This window comes from Dermacentor variabilis, chromosome 1 (assembly GCF_050947875.1).
Source record: "Dermacentor variabilis isolate Ectoservices chromosome 1, ASM5094787v1, whole genome shotgun sequence".
NCBI lineage: Eukaryota > Metazoa > Arthropoda > Arachnida > Ixodida > Ixodidae > Dermacentor > Dermacentor variabilis.
Genome location: NC_134568.1, coordinates 49,123,683 through 49,142,304, shown reverse-complemented (window position 1 = coordinate 49,142,304; position 18,622 = coordinate 49,123,683). Strand labels below are relative to the sequence as shown.

At 47.5% G+C, this 18,622-nt stretch overlaps 1 protein-coding gene across 1 annotated transcript in view; it reads left to right on the top strand.

The window, feature by feature from the left end:
• LOC142577340 (SH2 domain-containing protein 4A-like) overlaps positions 1-18,622 on the top strand; it is a 419,980-nt gene that overhangs the window by 306,737 nt on the left and 94,621 nt on the right. The window contains exon 3 of the mRNA XM_075687094.1: positions 2,987-3,048. The gene's annotated coding sequence lies outside the window, so the exon portion shown is untranslated. The remainder of the gene's footprint in view (positions 1-2,986; positions 3,049-18,622) is intronic.

Here is an 18,622-nt window from a genome sequence, read left to right as displayed (position 1 = left end):
GAAAAACTGCTCCGTCACTCGCAGCAGAACACCAGCTAGCCGCTAAAAGTCTAAAAAAGAAACAATGGACTCGCCGGCCCTGCGAAAGTGGATGCCCAGCGAAGCTATTGAAAACCACAACTACAACTGGTGAGGGGAGTATGCAAGGCTTTATTGCTTTAGAGCAATTGTAGTAATGGCAATTTAGTGTAATGGTAGTAATGTGAGTGCTGGTAATTTTGGCAGCACGCTGGCGCACATAACACTGGTCCAACAACGTCGAAATCAGTTGCTAGGCTGCTTCTTCTATGTACGAAAGGCTACGGAATGTCACTCCTCACGTCGCAAGCTGCCGTCGCCGCAGCAGCTTGCGCCACAGTAATCGTTACCGGGAAACGTATGCGGGGAGGGCTATACGTGCTTCGTATTCATCTAAGGAGCGCCTGATCATCAATTATGCGGTTCTGGTGCTTGTTTTGTGCTTGTTATTTATTGAAACGTATGGTGTTCAGTATGTTGTGTGATTCCAAAGAATGTATGCACTGTTCGCTTCACTTTGCTGAGAGCTTGAAGACTCTGCCTTGCGGAAGTACGAACCACTGTTGCTGGCCTGTACTGCCGCCGGGATCAGCCCACATTTTTTGCTAACGGACGCGGACACGAAAAATGCCGACCAACTAGATGTTAACAGCTTCGCTGTAAAATCAAAATTCAGTCACCAGGGCATGGTACTTTCACCACAATCCAAAGTATTTGCATGCATTTCGTTTGGGCACCTTCCTCTCCGCGTGTGTTCGTTATGGCCAACGATTAGCATCATGTGTCGAGACCGCAAATTCCGACCTTGCTAGCTTGCCGAGAGGCCTTTACATATAGAGCACTGATACCTGCGGTGGCACGGTCGTTTCTCAGGTGATAAATTAGACAGTAAGAGATGATGGTCGCTATGGTTATTTAGCGCGCGCGTGTGTTTGTGTGTGTGTGTGTGTGTGTGTGTGTGTGTGTGTGTGTGTGTGTGTGTGTGTGTGTGTGTGCGTGTGTGTGTGCGAGCGCGCGCGAATAATGCTGCTTTAGCATACGTGGAGGTAGTTTTATGAAAGTGAACAACTGCCAGCTACCCTGGAGTAGCACTAAACTACAAAGGAAATACGTAATTCTCAGAAAGAAAGCTTCGCAGTGGAAGAAATATTCGTTCTGCTTCTGCTTCTGTTTTACATTCGTGCTGTCTCTGTGACGTTTGGTTTCCATTCATTCCGGTTTCATTTATTTTCATTGATGGAACGATGACATTGAGGACCCAGGTGGTATATCTGTGACAGCATCCTTCACTGCAGCTGGCCGAACACCTAACGACCGGACAGCCTATACGGCGTGTTTTCCTCTTTGCGACGTTCAGATGCGTGTAGCTTGGCATCCACACATATCTTTTTGCGGTGGTCCCACCTGTAAGACCAATCATTTCTGTCTTAGTGGTGTTTGTGTCGCTGCGGCGCCATTGGCGTTCTACGGAAGCTGCTTTCCGAGGAGATTTGATTGACATTTGATCACATTGGACGGTGAGTTACATATATTGAAGTGTGCCGGCCGTGGAAATGAGAAGCATCCCATCAAGTGGCAATAGCCAATCGCTTTTCATAAGTTACCAATGCCTGTGTACGGGAAGTAAAATCGTCACGGACGGTCCGTGAGCGCTCAGGAAAAGTAAGGGAAATAGCATGCGATTGTGCTTCTGTGATTAGAAGTGAAGCCCTCTGTGCTTGGTAGTCAGACCCTTAAGACCCCTCGGCTACAGCACAGATGAGTATGCGAGAGAGATGAAATGAGAGAGACATAGGGCGGTAGGGGGGAGACAGGAAGGTTAACTAGACTTTGTCCAGTCGGCTACCGACACGTGTGGCGGGTTATGAGAGAGCTAAATAGAGGGGTAGACGTAGTGAAGACAGGCGTTTACACCAGTCAAGTTCACTTGACAAGGCGCAGCGTGTCTATATTGTGGGGCCTTCGAGGATTGCAGAAGAACTCGCGCACATGTGTGTTTCTGGCCTGATGAGCGATGAGACCAGGCTCCCAAAACCTTAGCTTCAGTAAAAGGCCGATCTTTCAGTCTGCTCAAGACACACCGAAGAGTCTGGCGTTGCCCGTCGAACTGGGAACACGGGCAGAAGAGGTGCTCGGTATTCACCTCACGTCTGCACCGAGTGCTCATGGGAGAGTAAGCCGCCAAACTACTCTAGAAGTATGACTTAGTGAAGGTATACTCGCATATGCCCACAGCTGAAAAATCAATGTAGGGTCACATTGTGACAGATTTGCGGTGACTGCAATCGTAATGACGGATGGCTGTGTAAGCGACGGTTTAAATTCTGTGGAGTATTCCAGCGAGCCAGCGTTACATTCCGAGCAAGATGACGAAGCTCTCTTAGAGTGGCCATTCTTAACATGGTAAACATAGTCAACGGCGAAGAAGAGAGGAGCGTAGCTGCACGAAGGAAAGAGACATATAAAGAAAAGAAAAGAAGAAGAGAAGATAAAACGAAACAGGAAGTCTTCGCAGAGCACCATCTCCGGTCACTGCGCCGAGACATCGAAAACAGCATCCCGCACGCAACACGCATGGCAACACATATGCATCGCTGCCCTTTGCGTATACCAATGCACTTTTGACCTCGATAGCTTGGCTTTGTCAGTGCGCGGCTGCCATCGCATCGCCCCTAAGCATTATTGTGGGGATTAGCCCAACGCTGGTTCCAAGGGTCAGAAGTAGTTGATAGCAGGCTTATAACCTCTTTCTCTATTACGGTTATTGCAACGGGATTTGGCGTATATTGGCTTGTATTTTTTTTTTTGTCTAGAACAAAAACTGCTGCGCTGTCGTTACAGTGCGCTGCGATAATACGGCAGCATGAATCGAAACATCCGCCGTAAGAAACGAAGCGGCGCGTTAAGTTTGTGCTTTAGTTATTAGCGCTGAAATTTACTTCCGTACCTTTATTTTATTCCTTTGCAGACGGTGGCACTGACAGTTCACTAGCTTCTTCCTTGGCTAAAGCCCGTAGCGGTCAGCGCAACGTGAGTATGGTATTTCGCGCAGCGCATCTGAGAAGGGGTGGAGGGGGGCGAATTCACAAATATGTTTTTGCTTATAAGCGTTATTTGCCATTGGCCAGATACCTTCGATGCTAATATGCCCCACTATCAGGATTGGTTGCAATTTTCGCCGACGGACAGTTCTAGCGTAAGTGCTTGCTTTGTGAATACGGGCCCTCTTTCGACAGTTATATGGCGGCTGCATAGTGGAGCATTGCGTAAACGTCGAAAAGAAATTGTGATGGTGCACACGCAAGTGCTTTTTCACGTTAGCCTCGAATAATTCCCAGCTTTTGTCTATTTCTCTCTATTGTCTCTTATCTATATATTGCCGGATTTTTTTTTTCTTGTCGAGAAAGCGTTATCGTGGTGCAGCTAATCGCAGAAACAAGGAATGTGAACACCGGAGACTTAGAGGTAGTGAACAACCCCCAGCATCGACCACATTTTCCTTAGAATAGAGAGAGAAAGGTAGTATAGAGAAAGAGGGAAGGCAGTGAGGTCAGCCAGAAGGGCGCGTCTGGTTCGCTACCCTCCACAGTCTCAAAGAGAATTAAGGGTTAAAAATAGAGGAAGAGAGGATAGAGGTTCACATCGACACCACAGTTGGCCACTGAGGTCTGCATAGGTCAGTTTCGGAGCTTCAGGTATTGGCTCTTGGTGCTTTTCTTGGAATGGGGCTGTACCGCGTGGGAAACTTATGTGAGGGCCGCGCAGATATAAATTAACACTTTGCTGTATACTATATAGTCGCCGCACGTTGAAAGTGAAGTCCGTGCCGAAATAAATTGACAGTTTGCTTAGAGAGAGAGCCTCTTTAATAAATCCTGGAGAGGTTTGTCTTGCGGCTATTCCAGATGGTTGTGATGAAAAATGAAATGATATGCACTGTTCACAACTTTGCTTAGGAATGCCCATTCAACCTTACGGCTTCGGGAGCGACAAGGGGTGCGCCACGTATTCTTTAAAAAGCACAAATCTGGCTCTGTAGACTGCCAATTAGAATATCATCGTTTGTCAAACACACACACAGACTAACGAAGAAAACCACCGAAGAGAATTGAACGTGACCTAGAGGGAATGCATCGCCAGCTTCGTTGAAACAAATACACAAAACCGAGCAGGACGTAACACAGATCGACGACTTTGAACCTCTGTTGTCTTCTCTGTTCTTTGTACCATTCTCTTAGTGCACTGTTGTATGTACGTTGTATGTATAAGTTATATTTGCATAACCAAAGCATAAGTTGTAACGCGCGTCTCTTACAGGCGAATTTCATTATCGATCAGCACCCAATGTCCGACTTAATCTCGCTAAAGGCGTGCGTGAGATTGAACACATTGTATTGACGTTGACAGCTGGACATTGATAGTCACTGCTGATGATAAGCGAGAGTTTGTTACACGCCTATACTTTCGCCCACCTTGTAAAATTAGCACTTCCTCCTCTAATCATATAAACCCACTGTTCGAAATGGGCCAACTCGATAGGACACAGCGGCGAACGGATGGAAGCGGTTAAACGAGTTGTAGGATTGAGTAGCATGCCCAGCGCTAATGATATATTGCGTTATCTTGATATTACTCAATAGTTAGCAGCGTCCATCCACTCAAAGTGTCTACAGTGGGGCTCTGCAATCGCTGCTGAGATGCTCCTGTCTCAACGCAGTGCGACCAAATCGATGAGACAGAGCAGACATTAACAGTATATATGTCGAGAGCAGGACTATATCATGAGAAGCCAACAAAGACACCAAGGAAAACATAGGGGAAATTACTTGTATTTACTAATTGAATTAAAGAAATGATAAATTGGTGGAAATGAATGTGCGTGAAAAAACAACGTGCCGCAGGTGGGGAACGAACGAACGTCTCCCATTGTAGTTACTGTGAAAACTCCGACGCTTCAGTGGAGCATATTATCGTATAATGAGCTTAATATGACCAACATCGGTTTCGCCTGCGTGACCGTTTGGACACCTTTGACAAGCGCACAGTGAGCAAAGTGCTTGGACAGCGCCACCGCAGTCGTGCCCTGATCAGCAGAGCAGTGCCATGAGTGCCCTTCGCGATTATTTAGTGAAGACTAATATTATAAGTGCCTGTAATTGGCATTACTCTTTTGTCGTCTACATTGTGCTTCTCTTTTAACGAGCTGATCGCGCGGTCGTGGTGTCCTTATGCATATATATGAAGAGACTTTGTGTTCTCATTCACTCCTGTGTAATGGTTTACCATATTGTAGTTACTGAACTTTGCTTTCGGCGCTGGTGGCGCACAGATGACACAGTATTTCTGCGCTTGTGTTCGTGTGGTGTATCGTGCTTTTTGACATTTTCTTCTTTCTTTTCCTTCTTTATTGTTGTTTGAGTAACAAATTTGTGAACTTGGTATAGCCGGCTCTGACGTAGTCTACCTTCCTTTCTTTCTATATCTAAATAAAAAAAATGTGTTGTTTGTTTATTTACTTACTTTCCCGCTGCCCCTCCGCCCACAAAAGAGAGGGAGAGAGAGAAGAAAAAGAAAGGATCTCATAGATAGGCAGGGAGGTTAACACACGGTACAGTTCTGGTTGGCTGCCTCGCACGAGGGGGAGTGGGTAGGGGGATAAGAAAAGAGAAAAAGGGTGGTAGAGGGAGAGAGAGAGAGAGACGAGCACGAACAATGTAACCGTGTATACCATATACAGCGGTAAGCAGGCGGCGCTTTCAAGACATGTCATGAAGGCCCGTAGTCCTCAGGAACTTGCTCAAGTTCCGAATAAAGCCTTCTGCTCGGAGTTCCTCCGGGAGCACTGGCCCATAAAACGCTCGGAAAAACCACGAAGCCATGCTTGTACCGTCGCGCACTTCCTGCCCAGCCCGGTGAGCTGCGGTATCGAACCGCGCTCCCCCGCGTTGTTTCGAAAGAGCTTAGCGGCTTCGCGTTTCTCTTTGGCGTCGTTCTCTGGCTGCCTCCCACCGCTCTGTACTTGTTCGGTGCGGCGGTGCTGAGGGCGAGGGAGAAGAGACGGCGCAAGAGGAGTTGCGCTAAGCGCCAAGGCGAACGTGGGGGGGGGGGGGGGGGGGCTTAGCAGCAGCTGCCGCCGGGAAGTCAGCGTCGTCCCGTAAGACCGTGGCTCGGTGGCCCGCGTCGCGCGACTTTGACCCGCGGCGCCTCTGGCAAGGTGCGACCCGACGACGGCCCGGATTCGTTTCGCTGCTCCCATAATGGGGGCGCACGCGCTGCGTTTTTCGCAATGGCGCACCTGCGCTTACTAGTTAAGTGTTGCCACGCAGCACTGCAGTTTCTATAGCTCCCAATTTGAGATGGGAGATACGTATATGCAGAGTGCCTGTGCGTAACGGAACGGGACAAACGATGGAACGAAATTGAAGGTAAACAAACGTAGCGCCAGGGCCTAATTCGCGTTGCTTTACGTTCGTAAGATCCTTTTCTTGTTGGCCGCGGCCGCCTTCGCTAATATGTTCATCCTCGATATTGACTGGTATCTGCTGTTTTGAACATTTCCAGCGTAAGAAGTTTTTGATGAGACCCGTATTCGCGGAAGAGATCCATTTATCTTTGTCAGTGGCAACCAAATTGAACGTAAACACTGTGAGGGATCGTAAGTGCTCTTTGCCAGTGGCAAAGATCCCTTACGAACGAAAAGCTTCGCGAATTCAGAGCCTGTTTTTTTTTGTGCGTTCACAGCAACACACACACACACACACACACACACACACACACACACACACACACACACACACACACACACACACACACACACACACACACACACACACACACACACACACACACACACACACACACACACACACACACACACACACACACACACACACACACACACACACACACACACACACACACACACACACACACACAGACAGAAATGATAAATGAAAGGCAGGGAGGTTAGCCAGGACTGAGCCCGGTTGGCTACCCGACACTAGGGGAAAGGAAAAGAGGGAGGGAAAGATTAAGAACAGCGACACAGAGGAAGCGCGAATAGTACGTAGCTATAGGACTATATGTCTGGGGCGTCATGTAAGCACGCCACGCAACAAATGTATTAGTACAGCCAATCAAGTTCCCCCCCCCCCTCCTTAAGTTTCCACTGTTTTCAAATTTGAGTGGCTTTCACTTTTCACTTGTTTGTAAACATGTGACGAACGGAAGTCTGTTTCGAATTTCGCAGTGAACGACAAAGACTAAGTGTCGCGCGCGCGCGCGCGCTCGTGTGTGTGTGTGTGTGTGTGTGTGTGTGTGTGTGTGTGTGTGTGTGTGTGTGTGTGTGTGTGTGTGTGTGTGTGTGTGTGTGTGTGTGTGTGGGCTCATTCCATTCAAGTTTCTTTTTTTGTGTGTGTGCTTCGTCATGCGCGCCAGAGTTATCTGTAAAAATTACAGATAACTGAACGGGAGAAAATCGCAGTCGCATTGCATCAGCCATGGAGCAACACGCCCCAGCCTGTGGTCCAAATGACATCTATATGCTATATTAAAATCAGCGTCCCTACCTCCCTTTTTGTTATATGACTGTGATCTACTATCCACTGCTGACCTTAACTGGGATAACCTCTTGAGCTGCATGCTCCAATTTTTGGACCTAAGCACGCGCGGCTAACTCCTTTTAATTGTTATTTTTAACTGATTCGTAGCGAATAATCGTACATACACAGCGGATAAATTGTGCGCTATTATCTGTTCGACTTTCGGGCGCACATTAATGAGCACACGTATTTCGCATTCTGTTCACTAGCATTCGTGCTGAGCGGTTCCATCGTTTGTTGTTTGATTCGAGTACATCGCGCCAATGTGGTCATCACGAAAAAAGCGGTGCCTGCGGCTTTTTGCGATCACAACATTAGCGGGCGACCTCTTCCGGTTTTCGCCTTTCTTACTGCATTTCTATTGCTATCTCGCGCAGCTGATTTGTATGGATCTAGTCACGTGTTGAGAACTGCATCGCCCTGGAGAGCAAGATAAAAACGGTGCTACATGTAAAGCTTGCTGTTTCACATCTCTTGAGGAAATCCTTTTCAGGCATACGAAATGTAGTTATAAGAACCACGCGGTATCTTATATGTGTCGGTGTCACGTGTGTGTGTGTGTGTGTGTGTGTGTGTGTGTGTGTGTGTGTGTGTGTGTGTGTGTGTGTGTGTGTGTGTGTGTGTGTGTGTGTGTGTGTGTGTGTGTGTGTGTGTGTGTGTGTGTGTGTGTGTGTGTGTGTGTGTGTGTGTCTGTGTCCACTGTCAGGTTCAAATGGAACGGAATGAAATTAAGGATGCAAAAAACGGACGTTCCATCCGTAACTCTTCCAATCTTGTGCATGCATGCGTGTATACAGTCAGCGTAAAAAAGTTTGCGCGATGCAAATTCGCAAAAAAGACTGAATTTCAGCCTATATTTAGCTTGCAGCCAGCAAAGCGCTACTATGTTGGTCAAGTAGACAATACTACCAATACTACATGTGGCAAATCCGAAATCCATCCTTCGTGCCCGGGCTCAAGAAATATTCAGCTATTTATCAAGTGCCGCCTGCCCAGTGAACTTTTGACGCCAACTGTACTTTCACAAGAAGTGAGCTGTCAAGTTGTGCAGCAAAAAAAGAAAGAAATGAAAGAAAAAGAAGAAAAGAACATGATGTTGCTTCCAAGCTAAAATTCTTCACACTTCCTCCAATAACTTATCCATGTCTTCCATGTCAAAATAAAGTCCGAACTGCACTTTCATTTCGTTTCATTTATTGATACTGCAAATCCCATCAGGGATTGTAACAGGAAGGGCTGTATGTGATACATAGGAACATGGTATAAGGTGTTACATACTAAATCTTATACAATAAAGAAATTGGGCATATGACAGTTTGATTACGTGATTTTACAAGAGAATAACTAGAACAGAGAGGATATGACAACAATAATTGCAGTTGCAGAAACCAGTTACAGCGTCAGTATTGAGGTAATAACAGTCACGCAAGAATCAAGGTTACAATAATGCCAACAAGAAAAGAAATGTATTGCATCATTGCCATAATTATAGTAAAGCACAAACATCGTTAAAATAACAAGGCAACAAGGAACTACGTAAATAATGAGAAGAATTATTGCTGCAATGCGTATAGTTGATCCGCAATCAGGGTACCAAGCGTATCTAAGGATGAGCTGCCAGTGATACCTGTGTTAATATTATTCCGTTCGCGTGTCGCCCTTGAAAAAAAATGAGTATTTGAATATATCATTGCGGAATGAAAATTCGCTTAATGTGTGTGTGTGTTTATGACGAGTTAATGTATTCGAGGACGTTGATATGTATTTCATAATAGGCAGTTTAAGTTGATTGTGTATTAACTGATACATGATTTTTAGTCTAGCAAGCTTTGCTCTGTTATCCATGGTTAGAAGTTCTGCCCATTTCAGTAATGGTGTTGGTGAGTCTGTGATGGAGTGTTTATTATATACGTATCTCAGCGCTTTTCGCTGTACCACTTCAAGTTTTTAATCAGCTTGTTAGTAAACGGGAACCAAACGGTGTTGGCGTTCTCTAGAACCGGTCTTATAAGTGTTTTATATGCGAGTAACTTTGTTTCAGACGGTGCTAGTTTAAGGCGTCTGTTAATGAAGAATAGCTGTCTTATTGCGGTTGATGTGATATTGTTAACGTGAGAATCCCACCTGAAGTCAGATGTTAGTGTCACACCAAGGTACTTATGCTCATGAACAGATGCAAGAGGAATGTTGTTAAGGGTGTGCTGGAAGGCTGATGTATGTTTTTTTTTCTGGTTATAGATAATAGAACGGACTTTTTTAGATTGATATCCATCTGCCAGTCCTTGCACCACTGGGAAACTGCTGTTATGGCGTTATTTAAAGTTCTATGGTCATCAAGGCAGTTAATTTCCTGGAAAAGAACGCAGTCATCTGCAAAAAGTTTGATATTCTGTGAAGCATATGCTGGTAAGTCATTAATAAAGATTAAGAATAATACTGGGGCTAAGACACTACAATCTGCTTCATATCATAAAGACAGGTGAACGGTTAACAGTCACAACTAACGTTACATCAGGAGTACCCCAAGGTAAACTGTAAAAACAAATGCTACAAATGATACTGGTGACTGCTATTGCGGGACAACTGCTGGTTTCATATTTTGCTTGCATATTCAAGATTTGTTCATTTTCTTTTTGAAGAATGACTGCTCTGTGCAAGCTATAGAAAACTGTTTACTTCGATGCCCTGTCGAAGTGTATGCGGAGTGTGCTAAGTTTCTCCCGTTTATTGCGTTTGTCATTTTTCGATATTCCTCTATTTTATTCAAGTGAGCTCGCCGCGTGTGGTATAGCCGGACGATTAATTTTACCTCACGTCATCCTTTCTTTTCTTTTTTTTTCGAAGAACAATTTAACATTAGGGAGAGGTGGGAGACACATTTGTTGCCAACACTTTCCATGTCACGTATTAAATCAACTAAAAATGGAACTCCGGTAGAGTGCTCTCAGCGTGGGCACGAGCGCGGTGACCGCATTGCATCGGGGAGTACGACTGCGCTCGAAAACCGATTCAAATCCTATATGGACAACCGGCCGCATTGTCGCGCAGTCTCAATTGTTCTTGCGCAGCATATGCGAACAGCGAGCAACCTGTCCTGTTGTGAGCGGACGCCCAAGTCCTTCCTCCTCCTCCGTTTGTGCTTGTCAGCGAGCAGGTCCCGTGACGATCTCCGGGCGCCAAGTCAGTGTCGCCATTGTCAGTCGTACTCCCTCAAATAAATGAGTCATTGTGGCAGGCACAGCCGGCCGACCGATGCCCGTCGGCGTGAGAGCCGAGCGCGTGCAGTCTCCGCCGTGCCAGCGGGCAAGGCCGCCACTTGCGAGGATGTGCGCGCGCGAAGCGGCCTTGCGACGCCCGAGAGAGCGATAGCATCTGCTCGGGCCATCGGTGATGTCGGCGACAAAAGGAGGCCGTCGGGTCGCCCGATCCAAGTGGCGCTCCCATGGGACGCCGATGCCTTCGCGACGATACTGCACGGGCGGCGCGGATCGTGCGGTATACGCGCAAGCGACGAAGGGTCTAGTGAAGACGTCTTTCCTCGCGCCGGAGCGCAATAGCTCGTAATACGGTACGGGTTTGCGCACGTTCTCAACGTCCTGTTTTATTTATTTTTCGATATTGCTCGTACGTATTACCGAGGCCGTAGCAGACGGGCGTAATAAACGCGTGAATGAAGTATACGCCTTCGAACGACGCGTATTACACGCTATCCTATTGCAAGCGGATATTTCTTGTTCCTCTATTCGTGCTGTCGGCGGGATCCATGCTTAAACGTGAATGATCTTACTTAAGGCATGTTCGGAAAACTGGTTATGCGTCGAGACACCGCATCGCGGAATCGAGTGCTGAAATATTGCGGTGGTTCGCGCTTCATTCCCGCTCCATCGGCTCGCCCCACCGCGGCCCGATATTCTATATTTGACAGCGGACGCCCGCGTAAACGAGGGGATCATCCTACCGCGCGAGCTCAAGATACCCGAAGTGCGATTCACGTTATGACACATTTATTGACAACGCGGTTTCAACGTTGCAGCTAAGTAGCCTCTGTGTGTCGTACATCTATCACGCGATGGAAAGAGAGCCGTACGCAACGCTGCAGCGTTTCTGATTCCGTAGTATTTCCTTCCCAACCTTCTGTTTTCTTCCCCCCTCCCCTCCCACTCCGCTTCCCTTCATTTGGCGCTAGACAACGAGGCGCGACGCTTGCGACACTTTTCTGCCTACCTTGCTGTAATACCTCGTCGATCTAAAGAAATGTGTTCCACATAACGCCTTCCATTACACGCGTCATTATTCATTAAGACAGCAGCGCGTAAGAAGAACAAATGATACAATATAGCGAAACTGACGACAAGAGCGCCGAATTAACAGCTGAGTTTTTACTGCTGACGGACCGATATGTAATAATATCGGTGTGTTCAGCTTGGAAAGAAGCCACATCACTATAACGCAACGAAATATAATATAGTATGACATCTCCAGGCTCTCTTAGTATATATTGCAGCTCTTGGTTATTTATATTCATGACTGCGGATGCATTGCAGTTCTTTACTCAAAATCGCGAGTGTAGGGTTGCTGACAGCGGTTTCTTCTAGCCATAAGATATTCTCAAATCCTAAAATTTCGCCTGTAATTACCGGATTCTATACCCACGATCGTTTGTCTTTTGAAACGCTGGCACGCAGCCACAGTTTCTGCAGTGGAAGGCCCCGAAACAGCACGCTCTACGTTGTACTTAAGTTCCCTGATCTGGTTGTTAAGACAACGGCCCCTTTATCCGACGTGCACTTTCTTATAGAAACACGGAATCGACTAAACCACAACTTCACCGCAAGTGACTAACATGAGACGGTGTTGCTCCGTGCAAGCTCGGACTCTATGTTACCTCAATCAGTAACCTACCGGCATAGGCTTGTAAGGTATATATATATAGGCTTCTAAGGCGACAGAACAGCTGTTTCTGCGCGTATTAAACACAAATGAGGTCGCAATGTTCGAGATAAGTGCAATGAACTCCGTTTTCATGTCTCTGTTTCCCTCGGACATGCGTTTAGGATGCCTCGCTGAGTGACCGGCGTCGTATTTGCGACTGCATCATGGATGCGCTACTAAAAAGAAGTAGAAAATCAACTTTAAATCACGTACTCACTAAAATTCAACCACGCTCTCCCCCTCCCTCCCCTACGCGAGGAAAGTATAGTAATGATAAAGTGGGGAGGGGGATTTCGTGAAAACGTTGCAATAAAGTGATCATGCAGTCCATCAGTCCTACATTAGAAAAAAAAATTAATAAGCGGCTGGTATATCGCCACAGGGGAAAAATAAATACCCAGTTGAACGTGTCTATTGTTCTATTTCCGACTCGTACGTTTGGTATTTTGATAGAGTAAAATGATCCGCCGCGGTACGGCTTTGTGTTGGTGAGCACGAGGTCGCTGGTTGGACTATCGGTCGCGGTGGCATGCATTTCGAATTTCGATGGTCAAGAAATGCAAGAACGCTCGTGCATGCTTAGGTTGAGAACTTTAGGTGCACGTTTAAAAAAACCCTTCACTACGACGTCCCTCATAACCCACTGAACAGTTTCGGGAAGCTTTAGCTCGGGACCTGCTGTGCCTAAATACACGGAAAAGGAGAAATAATTTTTTCTCCGCAACAACTGCACCGAATTTGATGAAGTTTGTTACTTGTAAAAGAAAAAAATGAATTAAAATGTAGTAACTGTTAGAAGCGGATTTTTAATTTCGGTCCTCGATATTCTTGATAAAAAAATTGTTGAATATTTCAAAATCTAGAAACACGAAAATGTCGAGTTTACAACACTCGCGCCCAGCAATGAAAAAAATGATATCGAAATTCTGTAAACTGCATCTAATAACACATCTAGAATGGAGAAAATCGATATGTTATGCCCATCTGTGAAATGCGTTATTAATTTGTGAATAGGACTTTCGCAAAACTTTTGTAAACATTGCAGCAATTACACGTAAAATATAAATTAATATGTAACCTTTGTCCGCTTTGGATGTTCTAACAGGGAAAATGTTGACAGAACTGCGATATCTGTCTTTGGTACAGAGTTATCAATGTGTAAACACTCGTGCACAGAAGGCTGTGCAAGCGCTACTGCGCTTCTTGAGATCGACCGGCTTGTGTGAACGCCTGTAATTGGAACGCCTTTCCTGTTACCTGTTTTTCACTTTCTCTATTTCTTCTTTTTCCTTTCTTTTTCTTGTTCCTTTTTTTCCTCCTCTCGCTCTCTGTCGTCTTTACAACGCCTATATCCCCCACCACAGTGCAGGGTAGCAAACCGGAAACTCGCCTCTGGTTAACCTCCCTGTTTTTTCTCCCTCACTCTATCTCTGACTCTCTCTCGTGCTTCTATTTTCTTCAAACTTTGCAATTTTCGGCAAGTTTTTATAAAATAATTCAGGTCCTAAAACGAAATTCCGCTTCCATTAGTCACTAGAATTTAACTTTTCTTTCAATTGCAACAAATTTCATTAAACTCGGTCCAGGCGTTATAAAAAAAGTGTTACTTCATGTATTTGAATAGGCGGCATCGGAGTTGGGCCACAGCTGAAGTTACCTCCTAAATCTCACAATTAAAATTTAAGTTTCAAATGATTTCAACATGGCTAAAAGTGGTACTTGAGCAGTAATGCAGGTAGGCCAGTTGAATATCATAACTTGGGAATGGAGCGTTGTCCCTCATCCTTACACCATCTTCTCTTCTTTCGTACGTAATTCTGTCGCAGTGACTGCGCCAAAGCCTGGTTCCACCGGTTTATGAGCGTTTGTTTCTAATTTGTTTGGAGTATTGGTCGCTCGTTTTTTGGAGCAGGGAAGTTTCCTAACGTTTCCCAATAAATGTCCCTATACTGTTTCCTAATCCACTTAGTATCCACTTAGAGTTAGTCCGCCAACGTATCCATGCAATGGTGTCATAACTGCGATCGTTTGCTGCCCGGAAGTGCAGGGGGAAGAAGTACCAGCAACGTGGTCCAACTCCACCGGACTGACACGCTTATGCAAAACTGTTTAGAACGAAAACGACACACTATAGGGACAAGGAATATCAGATAGACCGAGAGCGCTGTGTGTGTGTCTCCCTTCTTTAAAACGCTTGTGTCCCGTAGATTGGGGGCACTTGAAAGATACCGTGGTAGTGAAAATTAACCCGGAGTCCCCGCTACGGCGTGCCTCATAATCGAATCGTGGTTTCGGCGCGTAAGACCCCACAATTCAATTCTCTTCCTTCCTTGTCCCGTTAGTTAGCGCGCTCTTTTCGTTCTGTATTTGGGGCGCCAACTAGCCCGACAGCGAACTCTCTCGAAGTAAAAGCTTTTTGTCCGCTGTTGTGCCAAGCGAAATGGAGCCAAGTTATTATGTAAAGTATACCAGGCCAATGGGCCGGTACACCGGGCTGGCTCGTGCTATTCGATATTCATGTCGCACCGCCCTTCGATCCCACTAACCCACCAATATTCTCAAGACTCGCTCCTGAACAAAAATGAGGAGGGTGGAATAGAGATTAGGAAGGAATGGGGGGGGGGGGGGTCGCTTAAGAAAAGAAAACGCAAAAAAAAAAGTGTGTGAAGCCGTGATGGGGGTGGTTTACGCCACCATTTTTCCGGGCACGTAAGTGCTTGCGCACGGCGCACTCCTCCTCTTCCTCGGTCGTCGCCTTTCGACGCGGCTTCCTTCTCTCACCCTCCCCTTTGTGGTCGCGTCGTGGTTCCTTGAGGAGGGAGAGCAGCTCACTGGGCAGAGAGCACCGTTATCTGCGCCAAGGTCATGTTTACTTTCTCTACGCCTCCTCGCGTGTGCCGGAGGGCGCCCGTCGGCCGCCTGCTCTCGCGCGGACGCCCGACTTTGCGGAACGCCAGGAACGCGCGCGATCGCGCTAGTCGTCGCCGTCGCCGGTGTTTTCTTTACGCTCTCGCCTGCGGCAGCGTCGAGGACCACCCGCTCGCCGCCGTCAGCGGTGCGCTGGCGTCTGGCGAGCACGTCCTTGACAGTGGCCGAGGCGGGAAGGAGCGAGCCTGCGAGGCATGCCCATGCAAAGGCCCCCCTGCGGACATCGCGCACCAGGGCCACCAATGAACTGCCGAACGTGCGAGCGTGTGTGGTCGTGTGGCGTGGCTATGTTGTGAAACGGTGCCCCGAGTTCGGTTCCTGGCCTCTCCTTACTCGCAGGCCCTCGCGCCGAGAAGAGATTCGATATAAAGCACGCGCGCACTTTGATGTTGCCCGCGATGGTCGCAGCCCCACGTCGACCTCTCTCTCCTCGCCGGCTTCGCGGCCGATGAAAAGTGTTCATGCGGGGGTTTGCTAGATCACCTCTCATAAGCGGCGTAAGCACGAGACATCAACGACTGTCCATGCCCTTGTGAAAGATGAGCGCGAGGAGATCAGGGGAGGTATTCTGTAGGAGTCCACCTAGTGGACTGTCCACTTCGGCCGCTGCTGATTGGCTGGGGCTGCTCGTCTCCTCCTCGCTCGAACAGCTGCATCCAATCAGCAGCAGCCGGAATGGACAGTCCACTAGGTGAACTTTTGCAGAATAGCCCCCCCCCCCCCCAGCTCTTGCGTGCACTTTTATCCGATCCTTGCCCTTATCTATAGCTTGTTTTACGCGAAAAGTCGTTTGATTTATGTTTCTTTCATTTCTTTTGCGCCCTTTTGCAGTAACTATCGTGTTTCACCACAGCCCCGTGTTGATATCATCACAGTATTCTTGCTCTTGCGCTGCAAAGACAGAGGCGGGAGTTCGCAAATAGATTAGCTGCATATACAGTCATGTAAGGATCGCACGCTAGGAGTCAACACGGCGAACGCACATGACGCTGACGAGGCGCGTTTCGCGCCAGAGGCCGTCGATTCGTTTGTCGCTATAGCCTCCAGTGCTCCCACTGTCCATACTTCTCCCAAGCTCGTGTGCGTCTGTCGCTCAACACTTTATCCCTTTCTTTCTTTTTTTTCTAGCCAATTACACCACTCTTTTTCTCCCTGCTCCGTTCCACGCGATGCGACCTTACGAAAGCCTGTGTTCTGTGTTCGACTCTCTCTCTCTTTTTTTTTTTCTTCGTGCCCGCGCGTCGCATACACATCCGTACTTCCCTCTTCTTCTCTCTTTCTGGAAGCAGCGCTAAATTCGCTCGCCGCGCGGCGTTTCTTGATTCCCCCTTCACTCCCGCCTCTAAATTTAGGACAACACACCGCAGACTCCGCACGCTCACTGTCCTGCAGTGTGTGCGCGCGGCACAGGCGCATGCTCTCGAAGCGCAAATTGCCTTAGAAAAAAAGAAAAAAAAAGAGAGAGAGAGAGAAAGAGATGCGCATCTCTCTTTCCCGTTGTGAAACTCGATCTGCGCGGGAGAGCCCTGCTGTGTCTTCCCACAACAGCGTGTGGTGTGGCGCGGCATACCGGAGAACAACGCCCGCCTAGCCACCATATATCCCGCCGTACGCGCACGCGTATTCGCCTGCCAGCGCTGCTTGTTTACCACGGCGCGATTCCCGCCACTGCGTGTGCGCCGCGGTCGACGCAACTTTGTCGGGGAAAACAGATTTCGAGAGAAAGAAGAGGAAGAGGCGCTCTGTCTCACAATGCCACCCACGGTGTGTGTGTGTGTGTGTGTGTGTGTGTATGTGTTGCCAGGAGGAAAAGAGGACAGACGCGGTGCGGCCGCGCGCTGGTGCTGCTTTCGCTTCTTTGTAAGCGCGTCGCTGCCCACTTTGCTGCTCGTGTTTTAGAGGCGCTTCCTCTCGTGCGAACTGTCTTAACCCGGCCACTGGCCTGCATTTTCGAAGAATTTTCTCGTCGGCACGCTTGCGTTGTACTTTCATTAACAGAGGGATTGGAGACGCCGAGGCACGCGGAGAAAACCTGCGAGTTTGAGTGGAAGCCCAGGCCAGTATGTAGAGTTTCCCACATTACTCTGTGGAGCTCTGGCACTGCGATTTTCCAGCTATATGCCAAGTGAAGACATGTTTTACAATGATATGAAGAAAACAGAAAACAGCTAGACAACGTATGAATGCAGTGTATGTCCTTATGCGCATAAATAATCCTCGCGGATTGTTGCATTTTCAACGCAACCTTTCGTTGAATATTAGTAATTTGCAAAGTCCCAAAGCCGCATGAAGCAAGAAGGAGGGAGTTTAGGCAAATTCATGTGCTCTATATATCCATCATTTCCAGGTTAGCTGAACGGCCACACTCACTAGAGCACTACTCGGGCCTGATTTTTCGGCCCGGTCCCGGCCCAGCTTTACGAAGCCCGAGCCCCGCCCGGGCCCGGGATGCCCGTGCCTACATGACAGAGCCAGGTCCGGGCCCGTCCCAAGCCCGGGCCCGTCCCAAGCCCGGGCGTTCATTTCGAAGCTTAGCCAGGGCCCGCGTGTGCATGACCAGGCCCAGCCTGCAAGTAAAAATAAAAATAAAAAAAACTTTTACCGCATGTGTCAGCCTCGCCTTCCCCTGGTCCAATCAACTGCAGTGTATAAGCAACAAAAGGCCGAAATCTTTGTTGCCCCAATGGGAACATCAGTGATCTGGCCCATTGCCTCCGCTGTTATCTTTCCGCTGGGGCGCATGCATTTGCTTTGATCGTAAGATTTGGTCCTATGAGGTCATTTAGCATGCGAATATGTATGTATCCACATACAAACAGGCGAATTCACGAGCATACAGCATAAAATAGACGCAGAAGTAGAAAGAGACGCCCCTTGCGTTAGCGCTAAAATAATATAATTGTATCGAGAATTGTAATAGTGCAATCGCAAAAACGGCAACAGTAAAATGGTTTGAAGAGCGGGTTTTGAACAATTTATTTTTCCATACGCGGAAACAATGGTCGTTTTTGTGGAAAAGAAAACAAATAGAACTTTATCTGTTTTCTATTTTCTTTGCAGAGGTATACTAAGAACCCACGCTGTTGCTTAAGGGATCGTTCATAGTGTCCCTGTGTATAGTGTCCCTCCCACACGCAATCAGT